At 45.8% G+C, this 19,657-nt stretch overlaps 1 protein-coding gene across 4 annotated transcripts in view; it reads left to right on the top strand.

The window, feature by feature from the left end:
- Positions 1-17,882, top strand: part of RPS24 (ribosomal protein S24) — a 109,940-nt gene extending 92,058 nt beyond the window's left edge. For 2 of the 4 annotated variants that reach the window (XR_014828192.1, XR_014828191.1), the window contains 2 exons: positions 10,578-11,640; positions 12,364-13,091. The gene's annotated coding sequence lies outside the window, so the exon portion shown is untranslated. Of the gene's footprint in view, positions 1-10,577; positions 11,641-12,363; positions 13,092-16,009; positions 16,026-17,645 lie in introns of those variants that run through there. The other 2 variants (XR_014828190.1, XR_014828189.1) reach the window with 2 other exon arrangements.
- Positions 17,883-19,657: the final 1,775 nt, after the last annotated feature.

Genomic DNA, 19,657 nt, shown 5'->3' on the forward strand with positions numbered 1-19,657 from the left:
GCCCCTCCCCAGGTTCTGACTGCTGATCGAAGGAGGAGGGTCTCTTGTGCTTTGTTAGGTGCAGTTGCGTTGAGTTTGAGGAGCTCCTAGAGATTGCACCCATGGCATGCAGAAATTACCAACCTACTTCCCCTCACCCAACTCCTCCCCAGAGTAATCTGCCCACAGTACTGAGAGGTGACACTCTCCCTCTGGGCCCACATTCCTGGCTGCTGAATGAAGTGACAGGGAACAAGCTTGCTCCTCAGACAGGGTAGATATGGGGGGGGAGCACCACAAATCTTCCTGTGGAAAATAAAAAGGTCAAACGGTATTAATTCTTCTGCACAACTCACTGGCTTAAAAAGCACAGCCTGAAATGGCTTCTTGATTGAGAGAAGCTGCTTCATTAATCTTGGCCCTCTTGTTTGAGAGTGTGGAGAATGGAGACTAATGGGTGACATTCCAAAGACTCAGGGCTGGGATGTAAACCCGCCGACACTAGGCTGTAATTGCTGAGAAGTCACGAGAAGAAGAGGAGTGAAGGGACCAGTGAGATGAAGGGGGACTCAATATCCTGATGGATAGTGGTGGTGGGGAGGCAGGTGTGTGTGAGCCCCTTTTTGGACATTTTACCTAGTAATTCAATATCCTAAATCACCCTACAGATAGTCTTCCAGGTCCTCAGTGTGACAGCTCTGGCCTGGGAGTCAAGAGTCCTGAGTTTGGTTTCTCCACTGTCCAGCTGGGTGACTGGAACATATTGATGTCACTCTGTATAAAATTCAGGGCAAGGTGATTGCTCAGGTCCCTCTCAGTGTTAGGATGCTTGTCTTTACTGAGTACCTGTGACAGACACCACTTGAGCTAGGCCCTGTGGCCTAGGGTTTAAGGCAATGCCTCTGCCTTTGTGGGATAGCCACACCTGCTCACGAGATCCAATGTGCAAAGAGACCTACACCAAGAAAGTGTCAGGCAGTTAATATGCCAAAGGAGTGTCACATTCAGGTAGTACTCTAATAGGAAAAGAGAGAGACCTCTTTTTAGTTGGGTGTGGGCAGGATCATAAACGGCTTCCTGGAAGAAGAGGGCCTTATGGCAGAGAGGACAAAGGTTGGAAGTTTTTGCTTCCACATGTCAGGTATTTATCTTGGGCCCCAATGAGAAACCCCCCCCCCCTTTTTTTTTGGTTGCACCCATGGCATGCAGAAGTTTCCAAGCCAGGGATTGAACCTGTACCACAGCAGCAACCCGAGCCACAGCAGTGACAGTACTGGGCTGGATCCTTTAACCCACTGAGCCACCAGAGAAGTCCAAGAACTATGTATTTTCTGTATATTTCTAGGATGAGGAAAGAGAAAGGCCTGGACATGGCCTGGTTACTTAGAAGGTACCCCCAGTAGCCTTTGAGCTGCACCAAACCTTGTTTCTCACTGCCCAGGATTCCACTATCAGGCAACCTTTCCTGGAGACTTAAAAGATTTTTCTTGTTTGCTTACCTGTATAGTGACTTTGGGTCAGCAAAGCAGCTGCTCCGGACCTTGTTTCTACATCAGTAACAAGGATAATGGCATAAATAGGCAAGCAGATAGTTTGGATTAAATGATATAATGCATATAAAGTATTTAGCACAGTGTCTGGCACATGATAAGGGCTTAAAAACTTTAGCTCCTGTCATATCACTGTCCTGATGACATAATTCCCCAGTACTTACTGTCCCAAGGCGCTGTGCATTACATTCTAATAATAACTAATACATTGTAGTAATAACTCTATGAGGGAAGAAGTATTACCATCCCTTCGTTATAGGAACCTGAGGGCCACATAGGTAGTTAAGGAGTAGAGTAGCATTTGATCCCAGTGAGCTATGCTCTTAACCACCTTGTCACCACCTCTCTTGGAATTAGTATTATTACTTGATATTCACAAGCCAGGCTGCAGGTCCAGCTGATGGGTGGGAGGAAAAGGGTGGGTAGAGGAGGCACGCTAAAATAGCTTTAGGACCCAGGATGAGATCATGGCCTCTGGGGGTATGGATAGGATAGCCTACCTTACACAGAGCTTAACTGGAGTTCCCTTGTAGTGCAGTGGGTTAAGGATCCATCATTGTAACTTCAGCTGCTCAGGTTACTGCTGTGTGAAGGTTCAATCCCTTGCCTGGGAACTTCTACATGTTGCAGGCAAGGCAAAAAAAACAAAACAAAAAACTTACTGTATGGGTGTATGGTTAGGGTGGTGTTGTCCAGGTTAGAATGTAGGTTGGAAACAAAGTCTCAGAAATGGGATAGAATGTTTTGAAGGATGAACTGGGAGCAAGTCCGAGACAAACTTGTCTCACATTTGTGAGGATTCATCTGTCCAGGTTTTGGGAGGTGGTGAGCGAATGGGACTCTTTGGTCATTATCAGGTTATTGCTTCAGACTTGTAGGGTTGCTCGGCCCTGGAGAGCTCCTAGCTTGATATTTGTATGGACTCTTCTGTGGCACATGAGTCCTAGAAGCTGTTGCCCTCAAAGAGTTTTGTGATGGAATTGGTCTTGGAAACTGCAGCTCTCTCCCCCACAGTAGATGCTGCAATGCCTCGCCTGTCTCTCCCGGTTCTTCCATGCCAGCATGCTGGGCTAGACTTAGGTGCCAGATTCTGCAGCCCTGGCCGAGGTCTTTCTGCTCATGCCTGGGAGACAACAGAAAGTCTGGACATTTAATGATAATTAATGACTCCCCTCCCCAGCCTGGCAAGAGCAGCTCTGAACCAACGAATGGCTTCAGTTGGTGTATAAGTACCCCAGCTCCCTTGCTCTCTGTGGGCTAACTCTGAGGCACATGTACCACACCATCTCCCAGAGAGCCCCAGTGGGATAAAGGTCCTGTTGCCCACAGAGGTAACTGGCTTGGTGATTCCTCCTTTATCGCTTCCTTCCTTTCCTTACCTCTATTTTCCTATCGCAGTTTCCTGGGATCACCTCCTAAATAAACTGCTTGCACTCAAGTCCTTGTATCATAGTCTGCTTCTAAGGGAACCCAAACCATGGTAGTAGCTGCTCCTGGAGATTTCTCCTGCACATCGAAGCATTGAAGGCTTTAAGAAACCTTGTAGTGAGATCTAACTTTCACACCGAGTTTCCCAAACCTGTTTGGCCATAGAATTTTTCTTTTCCCCCGCTCCCCGTGGCCTCCCATGGAACACTGCTCTGCAGAACACACTGTGGGCAAGCATGACCTAACCCTACCCTGCAGCTTATAGCTGAGTTATCTGAGGCCCAAAGAGGGAAGTGAGGAGCTGAACCGTTCTTGGCAGAGCCAGTATTAGTTCCCATGCCTTCTCCACTCCTGGTACAGGTGCATTTTCTAACTGCCATACTCCTTCCCTCTTCATCTGTGCTATGCAGAAAATAATATTTCCTCCGTAAGAGCTAATGTAACATGTGTGAAAATCCTGAGTGAGCTGAAGAGGATTATAAAAAGACGCAGGGTGATTATTCTGACAGTGGAAGTGGGGGTGGGGGGCACTAGACATAAGAACCAGGTTAGTTCACTCTCTTGGGGCATTTGAGTTGTTATTGGAGGAGAAAAGGTGACTGGCATTCTTTCAAACTCGCGAAGTTTCCCTCAAGGGCACACTCCTGTGCCCCAGCCCATCCGAGCCAGAGCTGATATGAAATATTAGCTTAGAGGTAAGTCAGAAAATAGCTTGGAGAGGGCCAGCATCCATCTTGGAATGTACTTATCTCATTTTCACAGTCACCGGAGACAGCCAGGAAGGAGAACCAGATGTTCAAGCATCTCTTTCTTGCTCTCACTCACTTGCTAGCTTGCTCTATCTTTTTTGTAAATTGAATTCAAAGGACCTGTTTCTTAGCAACAGCAGCAGTCAGTGATTACAGAGTCCTCCTTGGCCATTTCAACACCCAAGGTTTCAGTAGGCAGATGAACCTCTCAGTATAGGCTGGGGATTGGGGACAGGCCACTGTGGAACCCAGCACATCCAGTGCTGTGTCTGAGGGTTCCCAGAGGCCCCAGGATCAGGGAGGGAGGGTCTACAGAACTCCCTGTGGCTCCCAGGCACATGTGGCATATGATGTGGCTGGTTGTCTCTGGGCTGGAGGGCTGGATGTGGCTGCACAAGCTTTGCCTACAGTGTGTAAAAAGAGCCCTAGATGAAATCTCAGGAAACTCAAGTCTGGTCACAGAAACATTGGTGTGTGACCTTGGGAAGCCATTGAATTTTTCTGAGCCTTGACTTCTGCACCTGTCAGATAGGTGATAACATCCGCCTTGCCAAGCTGAGGAACAAAAGAGACCAGAGCATGTGCATGTCCAAAAAGGCATGAGGAATGATGACAAGGTCAGGGTTAGGAATCTTTCCTTCTTTGGCTCTAATGCTCTGCACCCCTCCTCTTCCTTGGAGAAAGCAAACCATATCCTGGAAGCTCTGAGACAACCTCCCCTCTTCCCCAAAGCCTTTATTTTTTTTTATTTTTTATTTTTTTTGTCTTTTGTCGTTGTTGTTGTTGCTATTTCTTGGGCTGCTCCCGCGGCATATGGAGGTTCCCAGGCTAGGGGTTGAATCGGAGCTGTAGCCACCGGCCTACGCCAGAGCCACAGCAACGCGGGATCCGAGCCGCGTCTGCAATCTACACCACAGCTCACGGCAACGCCGGATTGTTAACCCACTGAGCAAGGGCAGGGACCGAACCCGCAACCTCATGGTTCCTAGTCGGATTTGTTAACCACTGCGCCACGACGGGAACTCCATCTTCTCCAAAGCCTTTAAGATGTCTTGTGGACATAAAAATTATGGAGTGAGGGATGTCCTGCCTGGAGAAGTGGGGGAGAGAAAGCCTCATAGTACAGACCTGGTGATCAGAGCAGTGAGGGGTCTTTGGAGCCACAGGATTGTTGAGAATTGGGTGTGCAGGATCCTTAAGTTTTTGTTTTAATATCTCCTGATGTTTGAATTCTTGAAGACTGAGATTGAAAACCGATGGTTCACAAGTCAGATATGACCCTGATGTGTATTTTATTTGACTTTCATGGGGTTTTGTAATTTGACAAATTAGTTGCTAGCTGTTATCAAATAGGAGACTTCACAAGAAAGTTGTGATTTCCAGCTCCTTTTGAACAGTCAGCAGAAATTTGCACACAATTTGTCTGGAGCTGAGCAGAGGCTGCTCCATTTGGATGGGACATGCACTTTCCAGTTTGTCCCAGGCCCCACTCTGCCCAGCTGTCCGTAACTGGGGCCCCTTTGGTCCTTGTAGGCAGCTGAGCCAAGTCTGAGATCTTTGCTTTATTGGCCAACCCTTAAACATGTATAAAATCGAGATATTAAAATATCTATCCAAAGGAATTATTACTAAAATAAATAATGCAGTGTGTGTAAAGTGCCTAGAACTTGGCAAGAGTTAAAAAATATTGACTTTTGTCCCCCTAAAGCTTTCAAAACTTTGAGTCATTTGTATTTGTGGGTCAGTTGTACCATTTAGGAAACTAAAATGGGTCTTTCTAGAGGACAACTTTTGTTTAAGCATAAATGCCTTCTGCCATTCATTCAGGCACTACTGTGCCAGAGTTTTGTCTTGAAAGATCAAGGTCAAGTTCAAATCAAGTTCAAGGCTTGGCTGTGTAAGATGTGGGTGTCCTTGGACAAACATTTGACTTCTGAGCTTCCCCAGTTCAATTCATTTGTTCATGCATTTATTATTTGCTAAGTATCCTGGTACTAGGTGATGAGGCTTCAATAATGCTTAAGACATAGACAAAAGCAAGTCTTGGTCTTGTTTACTAGAAGCAGAGCCTGAAACTTATTGAGGGAGTGTTCTTAGGAAATACCTTTAATGGAGAGGGTGAAGCAATATAGAGAAGGAAAAAAAGTTGAGGTCAAATCTTGCCTAGGTCTGATCCACAAGGTGGTGATGGGCCCTGAAGTGTAAACCACACTGCAAAGTGTCCCTCCTTTAGGCAAGAGGAGCAACCTTTTATACTCCCAATTCAATCAGGCATTGGCTAAGGACTGCACTCTGGGGTTGTGAGATCTCTGGGCGAAGCAGCTCTCGTGAGCCAAGGACAGTTCTCTGAAGAAGGGGGATGGCTGTGCCTTAATTAGTAGCCAGCATTCACGGCAGTTGGGAGATGGGTATCCTGTCCAGGGAAAGGGATCTGTGCTGGGCACCGACAGTGTCTGCCGTAGCTCACCACTTGTACCCCTCAGATCCTCTTGATTCTCAAATTAAGTATACTCCACCTGGCCCCAGCTTCTCCAGAATTCTATGGTCACAATTCCCAGGGAAACTTACAAGAGCAGGGTTAGTGGAACAGCTATAGTCCCTGTGGCTGTAGTTGGTCTCAATGCCACAATTGATCATTAGTGTCTTTATCCACTTTTATCTGCTTGAGATTTTTCTTATCCTTGGCCAGTACTTTTGCTGGTCTGGGTGGCTTGCCTGCTGGGGTGGCCCAGTCACTCACCTCTAAGGGGTCTGAGCACCTGGCTACCATACCTCTCTCAGACTGTGATTTGTGTACTGCTATTTATGGATAGCACTAGGCATGGTAGTACCAAGAGGTACTCTGGTGGATCACATGGATTCCAAACACATTTCTCCATGCTCCAATTATATGGAAGAAAGCCACACTTCCTTATGATGACCAGGGCTAGTGACCCTTGACAGTATCGGAACTCTTCCTGTGCCTGCTGTTTGAGTAACCCAGGAAGCTGGGATAGCAGCTAGATGAACCTGGGTGAGAAGAAGCCTATGCTTTTGGGTTCATACATAGCTCAGTCTTTGCCACTTCAGTTACTTTGTCTATGAGCTCATTGTGCAGACTGGAGGTGGTTAAGAACTGAGACTAGCTAACATGGCGCGGCTAAGTCATCCTGTCCAGTCTTTCACAATGCGTGCTCCCTGGTGTGTGTTAACATACAACACAAAGATCTTCACACTTTGTGTCCACTCCCATAAGTCCATTCACATGCCTCTCCCCCAGACTTCCTTGTTCCTGAACTTCAATCTTGTTTTTTTTCAGACTCCTGACCAACAGGCCATGCATGCTCTTCACCATTTCCCATCAGTCTACATATATCCTTACCTCCGGCCACTTCTTTCTCCCTACAAAATGGGTGACCAGATGTCCTGGCTGGAGCTTTGTGCACTGGGAGGGTTTCCCTCACTACTGTCAGGGTCCCCTGAGTGGGGCTGGGGTGTAACAGTATCCATTTTCTGCTTGTACCAACATCCATCAAGCAAACTTGGGCTCCTTCATCCTCTCTCACCTGATAATGGGGAACCTCTCATAGGACCATAAGTGTGAGCTGAGGGAGAGACATTGGTGCCAACATGTTTGGTGACATGGCATATGGGCCCCCTGTTTGTTCAGTTATTTCTAGTTACTTCTGTCCTTGGACCCGTTTGAACCTCATCTTGAATATACCACTTCCAACTTCTGATAAGATTGCTGGCCTTATGACTTAATGGGGCTGATAGTACCCAGATCACAGTGGGTGGCTTTGGTCTCAGGGCTACTTGGGGTCCCATGATCAAATACTCTTTCCTCTACCAGGGCCAGTTAGCATGTTAGGAATTGTTTTTGGAATGGTATATAGTTCTCTGCTGCAAATGGCATGCTTTTGCTCCAGAATCCCATGAGGCTGCCTGTGACTCTTCTGTTAGGACTTGCCAGAGATTCCCTAAGATGTCCTTCCTACCACACATGAGAGACCTTGAGGTCTGTGGTATTATAAGGCTCAAGTAGAAGTGCTTCTTGTACCACAGCCTGAATCTATTGCAGGTGACTTTTCCACCCTGGGCCTCACTCAAAATTAGTAGCCTCCTCGCTGCAGCAGCTCAGGTCACTGCTGTGGCATAGGTTCAACCCCTGGCACAGAAACTTCCACGTGCCTAGAGCGTGAATAAAACAAAGCATGGAGTTCCCACTGTGGCTCAGCGGGTTAAGAACCCAAGGTAGTGTCCGTGAGGATGCAGGTTTGATCCCTGGCCTCACTCAGTGGGTTAAGAATCCGGCTGTGCCGCAAGCTGTGGCATAGATCACAGATGCAGCTTGTATCTGGTGTTGCTGTGGCTGTGGTGTAGGTTGGCAGCTGCAGCTCTGATTTGACCACAGCCCAGGAACTTCCATATGCTGCAGGTGCAGCCTTAAAAAAAGAAAAAAATAAAATAAAACTACAAAACTAGTAGTCTCCTGTATCACTTGACAAATGGGTTGGAACATTATTCCCAAGAGTGAAATGTGTTGCCTCCAAAGCACTTCTTTCTTAGTGGTAGGAGTTGTAAGATACAATAACTAGCTCTTTGGAAGGGATGTCCTAGCATCCCCAAGACAATGAAGTCTCCAAAAACAATGACTGGAAAACTTCTGATTCTTTAAAAAAATTTTTTAATTATAGTTGATTTATAGCGGGCTGTCAATTTCTGCTGTACAGTAAAGTGACCCATATATGTGTGTGTACACACACACACACACATTCTCTTTCTCAGATTATCTTCCATCATGTTCCATCACAAGTAATTGGATATAGTTCCATGGCTATACAGCAGGAGACTTCTGATTCTTTGTAGGGTTTATTTCCTACGCCTCAGACACTTGTGTCTGATGTTATCATACTTGTTACCGCTTACTCATAAAGGTCTGATTTATATGATGTCATCAGTATGGTGGACCAGAGTGATATTCTGTGGAATAGATAGATGTTTCAGGCCCCCTTGGATATCTTATGACAGAAAGGAGAATGAACAGAATCCTGTGAGAGAATGGACAGGCACTGTGGATGAATACTGCTGTTCATCCCATGGGAGTATGAACTGTTTTGGGTTCTCCTTTCTGTTGGGTATGGAAAAGAAAACATTTGCCTACCACTTACCTGCAACTACGCTAATTTGCTCTAGTTAAGGTATCACATCCATGGAGTTCCCGTCGTGGCTCAGTGGTTAACGAACCTGACGAGTATCCATGAGGACACAGGTTTGATCCCTGGCCTCCCTCAGTGGGTTAAGGATCTAGCATTGCTGTGAACTGTGGTGTAGGTTGCAGATGCATCTCGGATCCCAAGTTGCTATGGCTGTGGTGTAGGCCAGCGGCTACAGCTCTGATTAGACCCCTAGCCTGGGAACCTCTGTATGCCTCTAGTGCAGCCTTAAAAAGACCAAAGGCAAAAAAAAAAAAAAAAAAAAAAGGATATCACATCCAGCTGCGATGCCTCAGATGGGGCTAATGTTTGGTTGTTTGGAGCAGTTAACAGTCATCTGGCATGACAGAGGCCAGACAGGTGTATTAAATGAGAAATATGATAGGAACCATCTTCTCTGCATTTTTTAAGTCTTTGAGGATGACACTAATCTCTGCCATTCCCCTGGAAACTGCTAATGTTTTTGATTTACTCTCTTAGTCAAGGGATGGGGGCAGCTGTAGATCCTTCCCCTTGACCTTTTGTACTAAAAGATGTTTTACTCATCAAGGAATCATTGCTACGTAGATTATCATATTTGGGATTATGTATTTGGGAATTGCATATCTGGGAACTGAGAAATGATCACTGATCCTGGGCCATGACTTCATTTTTTTATCTGACCCCCATATACCTCTACTATAATGAAGGAACCATGATGGGATTTTGGGTTTCAAGGTATCCATGGTAGCTTGGATCCTGTATCTAATATCCCTTAAAGGGCCTGGGTAGTCTCTTTTGCCATTGTAATCCTCCTTCCCTTTGAGTAAATGATATTATACTATATATCATATTATAGTGTTGCAGTGCTTGTCTTATGGGGACCAATGAATGGATTCTAGGTCTGAGAACTGGCTCCAGTCTGGAAACTGGACAAGGGACTGTGAGTCTCCAGTGGAGTGTCTAATCTTGGCTTTGGGCTCATCCATTCTTTATCTCATTCAATTCTATATATCTAACAATACCCTGTTGGCTCTTGAATGTTATGTTATTATTAGCCATCTTCATACATCAGAGGTCAGCAAACTTTTCTATAAAGGCCAGACAGTAAATGGTTTACGTTTTAAGGACCGCATGTCCTCCATTGCTGGTTGAATAGTAGTCCCATTTGAGTCTTTGGACCCCTTTCCCTACAGACTGTGGCAGCAGCTTTCAAGAACCATAGCAGCAGCTCTTTGCCTGGAACCATCCTCCAGGGCTCTCTGCCAGAGTGTTAAATCCTGTGATACAGGAGTGCTCCATGTCAATAAGCTTTTTTATCCAGCTTTATATTCAGCTTTCCTCCTTCAGCACCCACTTCCAGATATACTCTTCAGGTTTCTGCTGGTTCGTATTAACTGGGATCTTATAGCTTCTTTGGTGTATAATCTCTCACTCACTCTTAGCAGGCTGAGTACCTGCCCAATGAGCCATGCTGCAATTTCATCCTGGTTATGGCTCTGGTGGCCAGGGAAGGAGGTGGGGGCACATCGTGAGGAGGGCAGCACTGTCTTCTAAGGCAGCTGCCTCATTTGAGGCTTCTGTATAGACTGAAGGCAGGAGACAGTGGGCCTCTTCAGCAGGCCTGGGGGTTCAGGGGAAATGCGGAGTCAGGGGTTCAAGTGTATCTTCCTAAACGTCTTTGTTCCAAATTTCAGGTCCACTTCCCCTCAGGGCCTTGACTTAGCATATGAGAATTACTGGGCCTGAAGAGGCAACTTTCTCCCAAGTTCTGCTGCTCTAAAAGTCACATCCTGGGTCTAGTCTCAGCTCTGCTGTCCAACCGCGGGAGGTGAGTATCTCTCTGGCTCCTTAAATGCCATTGAAGAAGTTGTCTGCCTCTTATAATTGCTCTAAATTAATATTTGATTGCCCAAGCTTTCCATTTTCTCTCTTCAAAGCATTGAGTGCTCTGCAGAGCCACCAGTTTGACAGCCCTTGTACTTACTTACCCTTTCTCCTGTATCATTCAAACCCCAGAGATACTGCATGAGTCTCCACTCCTCCCCTACCTGTTCCCATCCCTGTCACCACAGACAAAAGTCAGCACTTGCCCTGCTCACCCTGCTCTGTGCTCTCGGTCCTCACCTGTGATCAGGCCCTGAGTGATCCACCCCAGAACACCATCCTTAGATCTGCTTCCTAGGTATGCCCACAGCACCGCCTGACTTAGGCTGGGTCCCCAGAGCCTGAGAAGGGATTCCAGTTTCTGTGATTTATTCAGGGAGTGTTCTTCAGTACAAACCTGGGGTGGGGTGAGGGGTAAATTAGGATAGGAAAGGAGAAGAAGCTGGGCGAGGATGTGGCTGCAGATAGTCTAGCTTTGGCCTGGCCCATGGTGGTGGGACTCTGCAGCAGAAATCATCTGCTCTTGGAGCAATGGGTCTATGCTTTCGTATCTCTGTATCAGTTAGTCACTAGCTGTTGGTGTCCCTGGGATGATGCTGGAACCTCCCTGGCAGTATGATGTGGGTGAGCCAAGAGCAAGTTTCTGGAAGAAGGGCTGCTGTGACCTGTCATCAGCCAATCAGCAGAGTAGCTGGGGGTGGGTGGCTCTGGTGAGCAGGAACCTCAGCATCTGCTGCAGAGAGGGTGGAATATTCTGGTACAGGAGAAATTTCAGCAGGGCTGGGGCATAACAGTGAGGAATCCAGGTGCCTATAGTCTTTGGATCAGGGTATTGTTAGATATATAGAATTGAATGAGATAAAGAATGGATGAGCCCAGGAGTTCCCGTCGTGGTGCAGTGGTTAACGAATCCGACTAGGAACCATGAGGTTGCGGGTTCGGTCCCTGCCCTTGCTCAGTGGGTTAAGGATCTGGCGTTGCCGTGAGCTGTGGTGTAGGTTGCAGACGCAGCTCGGATCCTGCATTGCTGTGGCTCTGGCATAGGCCAGTGGCTACAGCTCTGATTAGACACCTAGCCTGGGAACCTCCATATGCCGTGGGAGCGGCCCAAAGAAATACCAAAAAGACAAAAAAAAAAAAAAAGAATGGATGAGCCCAAAGCCAAGATTAGACACTCCACTGGAGACTCACAGTCCCTTGTCCAGTTTCCAGACTGGAGCCAGTTCTCAGACCTAGAATCCATTCATTGGTCCCCATAAGACAAGCACTGCAACACTATAATATGATATATAGTATAATATCATTTACTCAAAGGGAAGGAGGATTACAATGGCAAAAGAGACTACCCAGGCCCTTTAAGGGATATTAGATACAGGATCCTGCGGCATATGGAGGTTCCCAGGCTAGGGGTCTAATTGGAGCTGTAGCCACTGGCCTATACCACAGCCACAGCAACACCAGATCCTAGCCGCATCTGCGACCTACACACAGCTCACAGCAGTGCTGGATCCTTAACCCACTGAGCGAGGCCAGGGATCGAACCTGTGTCCTCATAGATGCTAGTTGGGTTCATTAACCACTGAGCCATGACGGGAGCTCCTCTGGATTTTGGATGTTAAAAAAAAACCTCAAACCCCAACAAAACAACTTCATTGAGGTATAATTGACATACAATAAACTCTACATTTATAGAGTACAGTTTGATATGTCTTAACATATGTGTATATTCATGAAATCATCACAACAATCAAGATAATGAACAAATTCATATTTTAAAAAAACTTTCATTGTGCCCTTTGTAACCTCCTCCTTCTTATCCTCACCACTGCTTGCCCACCATCCCTCAAGTCCCAGACAACCACTAAGATTTCTGTCACTTTAGGTTAGTTTGCGTTTTCTAGAATTTTGTGTAAATCAAATCATACGAAAAGAATCTACCCTTTTTCCTTCTACTTTTTTCACTCAGTTTTATTACTATTATTTTATTGAAATAAAGTTGATTCACAATATTGTGTTAGTTTCAGGTGTACAGCAAAATGATTCATTTATACATACACATATATCTTCTTTTCAGATTATTTTCCATTATAGGTTATTACAAGTTTGACTGTCATTCTCTGTGGCATACAGTAGGACCTTGTTGTTTATCTGTTTTATATATAGTAGTGTATACAGGTCAATTCCATACTCCTAATTTATCTCTCCTTCTTTTCCTTTTGATAATCATAATTTTGTTTTCTATGTCTGTGAGTCTGTTTTTGATTCATAGATAAGTCCATTTGTTTTAATTTTTTTGATCCTGCAATAAATGATATGTGATATTTGCCTTTCTCTGACTTACTTTAGTATGATAATCTTTAGATCCATCCATGTTGCTTGCAAATGACAATATTTTGTTTGTTTTTATGGCTAATATTCCATTGGAGATATCTATCTATCTATCTATCCATCTATCTCACATCTTCTTATCACATGTATGTATGTATATATCATCTTATAACATGTATGTATAGATATAGCTCACATCTTTATCCTTTCATCTGTTGATAGGTACTTGGATGGTACCCATGTCTTGGCTGTTGTAAATAGTGCAGTTGTGAACACTGGGGTGCATGGATGTTTTCAAATTAGAGTTTTTAGCTTTTCTAGTTATATGCCCAGGAGTGGGATTGCTGAATCACATGGTAGTCCTATTTTTAGTTTTTTAAGGAAACTCCTTACTGTTTTCCATAGTGGTTGCACCAATTCATATTCCCTTTTCGCCACACCCTCTCCACCATTTATTATCTGTAGAATTTTTGATGATGAACATTCTGATTGTGTGAGGTGATAGCTCATTGTAGTTTCAATTTGCATTTCTCTAAGAATTAGTGCTGTTGTCAGCTTTATTGTTTTGAGATGTACCCATGTCATAGCATGCATCATTCCTTTTGTTGGTGGTGCATTTTCATTCCTTTTTATTGCTGAGTAATGTTCCATCATGTGGATACGCCACAGTTTCTTTAACACATTCTCCTGCTGATGGACATTTGGGTGGTTTTTCAGTTTTTGGCTATCACAAATGAAGCTGCTATGAACATTTGTGTGGACATGTGCTTTCTTTTCTCTTGGGTAAATATCTGTGGACTGACTGGAGCATATGGTATCTTTGTAAGAAAATGCCAGACTGTTTTCCAAAGCAGTTGGGCCATTTTACCTTCCCACTAGCAATGTATGAGAGTTTCAATTCCCCAAATCCCCACCAACACTTGGTATGGTCAGTCTCTTTAATTTAGCCATTCTAATAAATATTCTGGATGTGTTTTAAAGGTAGAGCCTATGGGAATTTTAATGGATTGGATCTGACATGAGAGAAAGAAAAGGACTTATTTATTCAACAAATATTGAGTGCTTTCTCTGCCCTGGCATTATTCTAGAGGCTGAGGGGCAAGTAAAGAATAAAACAGGAAAGTTCCCATTGCAGCTCAGCAGTAGTGAGCCCGACTAGTATCCAAAAGATGTGGGTTCAATCCCTGGCCTTGCTCAGTGTGTTGAGGATCTGTCTTTGCCATGAATTGTGGTGTAGATCAAAGACATGGCCTGGATCCTGCTTTGTTATGGCAGTGGCGTTGGTCAGCAGCTGCAGCTCCAATTTGATCCCTAGCCAGGGAACTTCCATATGCCACAGGTGAGGCCCGAAAAAGCAAAAAAAAAAAAAAAAAGGTAATAAAACAGATGTGATATCTTTCATCATGGGGCTTATAGTCTACATCTATTTTGTGCTTGTTTGGGGAAGACTGGGGTGGCATGGGGCTCTGGTGGAGGTGGGATGAGAAGGGGAAGGGGGCAGGAGCAGTTGATGGAGGCAGTGAAGAGAGAGGGGGCAGAGGGTGAAGACAGGATGTGCACGAGGCATAAAAACCATTGGGTTTGCTCAAGGAAGATGCAAGGATGTCCTGACTCTACTCTTACTATTAGTGTGACCTTGGCCAAATCGTGTCTCCTCTCTGAGCAGCCTCAGTTTCTTCATCCATAAAATGGGAATAATGATTCCAGCTGCTTAGTAAACTTACTGAAGTCAGTGACCTTGATTCATTTACCCGTTGTGCTTTTTACACTTGATCTTAGCCAAAAGGCCGAGAAGCGATCCGTTGTGCTTTTTAGACAGGACCACAGCCTTCCAAGTGTCCTCAGGAGGGACCCAGGAACCATGAAGCCCACCCACACTCCACCACCTCCTTTCCACCCTCTCTGTCAACCCCTCAGGTGCAGATGCCAACTTATGGGCCCTGAGCAGCTGAGGGGAGTGTGAGGCCTGTTCACAGCTTTATTTTTAGAGCTGCCCCTGGAAGATGGCTCCAGCTTCTGCTCTCTGAGGAGCTGAAGTCAGGCTATATTTAGGAGGCACAGCTGCGTTGCACTATCCCTCCCACATCTCTGGGTTTTAGTCGTCATGGTGTTTGAGGGCACACATCACTTTGTATAGTCTGTGTGTGTTGTCTGCAGGTCACTGGGGAGCAGCAGTCCCTCCTTACTCAACCTCTGTCTCCAGCTCTCTGAGGTGGGAGTACTAGGAGGGGACCATCTGCCTCCTTCCAAGCCCCAGTGGTTTCTGCCTCATTCCCACTCACGGCTGGGATGTGGCTCCCCTTGGTACCCTGTGTGTAGCCATGGCAACTACGATGATCCACTTTTGTTCAGCATTTCTGTTTAGGCGCTTCTACAGCTGTCATCTGTGGTGTCCTCCAGATGGGTAAGGGGCGTGACATCATTGTCACTCTCCCTTCTGCTGGATTGCAAGCTCCCTTAGGGCAGGGATCACGGTCCATTATTTCTATATTCCCCTAGTGTGAACTGCAGGAGCACACAGTAGATGCCTAAGAAGTTCTAATTAAATTTAATTCCCATCAAATTCTGTTACTGGACATTCCCCAGGAATCAACTAGATTCTTGAGCTTATAGCCTGGCTCTGCCATTTGCTAGCTGGATGATCTTGGCTGTTCTCCTAAAAAACTCCAGGCCTCAGTTGGCTCAACCTGTAATTTAGGAATAATCGTAGGAATAATGTCCCATGGGAATAATAATCAGAGGAAAAATCATAAGGTAGGAATCATCTAGTGAGTTTTTTGTGAGGATCAAAAGTGCTGTTGCAGATATAGACCGTGTGCATTACACAGTCTGGTGCATAACAAATGCTAAAAAAGATTTTTTCACAGGAGATTCTTGTTCTTTTCTCAGCAATTTTGTCCAATTCTGTTGGCAGGACCAAGGATCTGCTGACGTGTTACATCAGCCAACACTACGAAGAATAAATGAATGGATATTCATTAAGCATCTGTCATGTGACTTTTTTTTCATTCATTCTCTTGTTCGCTTATCCAGTCAGAGTTGATATGATTCACTTGGGAACATCAGAAAAAGGTGGGAGCTGCCCGCCATCTTCCCTGTCTCATGTTCAGATCTGTGCTCTGGCTATAGAAGGGAGGACCTCTCTGCTTTATTGATGAAGAGGTCAGTAACTTCCCTTTAGCCTCTTTTTATTGTGAACTTGATGTATGTGGCCTCCAGATGGATCAGGAATTAAGAAGAATAAAAATATACTACATGAAAAAGATCCCCTAAAGGAATTATGAGCTGTGAATGTGCCCCTCTCTCCAGCTGTTCCCAGTCCCAGTAGGACTGTGGGCTGGGGACTGGTCGAGAGACAGGGCTTTGGTAGCCTGGGAGGAAGATCTGCCATGGGAGGCTGCCATCTGAGGCAGGGGGATGGCCAGTGCTGGGAACCACAGGTCTGGCAACTGGCAGGGACAGCAGGAGCCAGAGGCAGGGGTCTGTCTGGGGCAGCCCTTTGTAGGAGGGCGACTTGGTTGGCAGAGAAGTAGAGAATTCCCAAGTGTTAAGCAGCAGGGGACCAGTCCTGTTAGCCCTATGGCAGTGGGGGTTGGGGTTGCTCTGGAACCAGGGATGGCTAGATTGGCTTAGTTTGGAAGTGGCACCAACTAGGCACTTTTTGTCACAGAGGAGGGCTTTGCTGACCTTACAACAGGGGCTGCTGACATTGGCCCTGTCGTTGGGGATACTGATGCCCCATTGGCTTGCTTATGGAGAACAGTCTTATGGAGGACAGTCTGGCTTTATTCTGAGGAGATGGGGGAGTGACTTAGTTGACTTTGCAGGAGTGGGGTGTGTCCTTGTATGTGGCAGAGACCATGATGATCACATCACTAAGAGTCCATCTGCTTCCCCAGAACCATGTGACTACTCTGGTCTTTGGCTGAGAAGAGAAGTGAGAGGGATCCCTTCTGGGATGAAGCACAGGAGATCTTACAGCTGTCCCCGCCTCTGCTGCAGTGATGGAGGAGGCTGAAAGATGTAGGCAGTGCAGGGCTAACTTGGAGGAGACTCTGTCAGCCCCGGAGAGTGCCTATGTGGAGCAGAGCTCTCCTGAGACTTCAGTTGGTTCCAGGAGCAACAATAAACCTTTGTTTTGTTGAGCTGCAGAGATTTTGGAGTTGTTTCCACAGCAGAGTAAACACTTGGGGTGACTGAATGTTGGTGGCGATGATGTGGGAGGATAGGGATGTTTCATAGACTCAGCCAAGTATTTTTGTTCAAGTTCCACTTATACTGTGTTCTAGGAATAAACCCCTACCCTAGACCTTGGCCACCTTGCCATCCCTCTTGACCTTACTCAACAGATGAGGCAGTCGAGACCCGGAGAGGTGATGTCACAAGCATAAGGTCACATGACTGGGTTAGCAGCATAGTCCTACTTCTCAACCTCTTCTTTAACCAGCGGCATGTAAATGGGTGTTCTTTCTGCAAAGTGAGCTTCACTTGCCCATTGGCTTTACTCAATCCTCTCAGAGATGCTTCATCCTGATTTTGTTTATGCTTAGGTGAAGTTTAAAGAACCACAGCCAAGGAAGCTTCCTTACCCTTGTAGTCAAGCCTTTTGTGTTAATGAAGAAACACACAGATATGGCGGGAGAGCCCACTCTGAAGGAACACTGGGATGACTCCTTAAGTGAAGTAGGAACTCTTCAAGCAGGGAAGTGATGCCTTTATTACTAGTATGTTTTGCAAACAAGAATTTTTGTGTGTCAGAGATTAAAAAAAAATAGTGATGTCCTGTTTACTTGTGTGTGCATGGGTACATATGTGAGTGTGTATACTCTGGATACCTTGTGGGTGCTGACTTCAAGGGAAGGGGCTGGATTTGCAGAGGATATATTCTTGATCTACATAGACCCAATTATTTGACATTTTTTTTTGTTGTTGTCTTTTTGCTATTTCTTTGGGCCGCTCCCGCGGCACATGGAAATTCCCAGGCTAGGGGTCGAATCGGAGCTGTAGCCACCGGCCTACACCAGAGCCACAGCAACGCGGGATCCGAGCCGCGTCTGCAACCTACACCACAGCTCACGGCAACGCCGGATCGTTAACCCACTGAGCAAGGGCAGGGACCGAACCCGCAGCCTCATGGTTCCTAGTCGGATTCGTTAACCACTGCGCCACGACGGGAACTCCTATTCGACATTTTAAATAATGTTTATCATTTTGTGACAATGAAGAAAGTAATAAAAACCCAGGAATTTGTTTTTGAAAACGAAAACATTTTGGTGTATAGAGGTCTTGAATTTTGATTGTTCCTGGGACCCCAAAAATTTCAGATTATATTAATAATAATAGTTATTATTATTTTCTTTTTGGGGCCACACCTGCTGCATATGGAGGTTCTGAGGCTAGGGGTTGAATTGGACTTGTAGCTGCTGGCCTACACCACAGCCTCAGAAACATAGGTCTGAGCGGTGTCTGCGACCTATACCACAGCTCCCAGCAACACTGGATCCTTAACCCAATGAGTGAGGCGAAGGATCCAACCCAGATCCTCATTGGTACTGTTTGGATTTGTAACCTGCTGAGCCATAATGGGAACTCCTCAGATTATATTAAGAATGAGGAGTTCCCGTCGTGACGCAGTGGTTAACGAATCCGACTAGGAACCATGAGGCTGCGGGTTCGGTCCCTGCCCTTGCTCAGTGGGTTAACGATCCGGCGTTGCCGTGAGCTGTGGTGTAGGTTGCAGACGCGGCTCGGATCCCGCGTTGCTGTGGCTCTGGCGTAGGCCGGTGGCTACAGCTCCGATTCAACCCCTAGCCTGGGAACCTCCATATGCCGCGGGAGCGGCCCAAGAGATAGCAACAACAACAACAACAAACAACAATGACAAAAGACAAAAAAAGACAAAAAGACAAAAAAAAAAAAAAAGTGAGTGCACATTGGAAAAAATTGAAGTATACCTGACTTGCAATATTATATTAGTTTCAGGTGTACAAAAAAGAATGTTCATTCATTTAATGAATAGTCCATTGTGCATGTACTGTATCCCAAGCCTTACATTGCTGACACTAGGGCTTCAGAGGCAAGGCCCTAACAATGACCTACAGAGGCCTGGAGCTTCCTCAGGGAGAGAAGTGCTTTGTAGGAGGAGCTTCTGCGGCATAGGGAAATCCAGGAGGGAAGTTTTTCCCCACTTAAGACCAGGAATCTGAGAAAGCCTCATGGAGGAGGCATCATTCACATAGACTAAGGGCAGGAAGAACAGGTAGGATTTTGATAAAGAATAGAGGGGCAGGGGAGGCCATTCCTATCAGAGATGCTAGCTGGAGCTCAGGCATGAGGGTAGGGGTGAAATCAGACTAATGTACTTCTACAAGGAGGGAGAAATAAAAAAAGCAATCACAGGTTAACCTCTAATTAACCAGAAAATGCCAGTAACTGGAACCACTTATAGAAGGTTGTTCCATTAATTAAGATTTTCCTGTGTGTGTGTGTAGCGTGTGAGGCCACACAGTCACAGATACACACACACACCTGTTCTGTCCCAGACTCCCCTGAGGATTCTCCT

Source organism: Sus scrofa, chromosome 14, assembly GCF_054392235.1.
Source record: "Sus scrofa isolate SSC_HxYL_T2T_F1_AM1 chromosome 14, Sscrofa_HxYL_maternal_Yorkshire_Landrace_v2.0, whole genome shotgun sequence".
Classification (NCBI taxonomy): Eukaryota; Metazoa; Chordata; class Mammalia; order Artiodactyla; family Suidae; genus Sus; species Sus scrofa.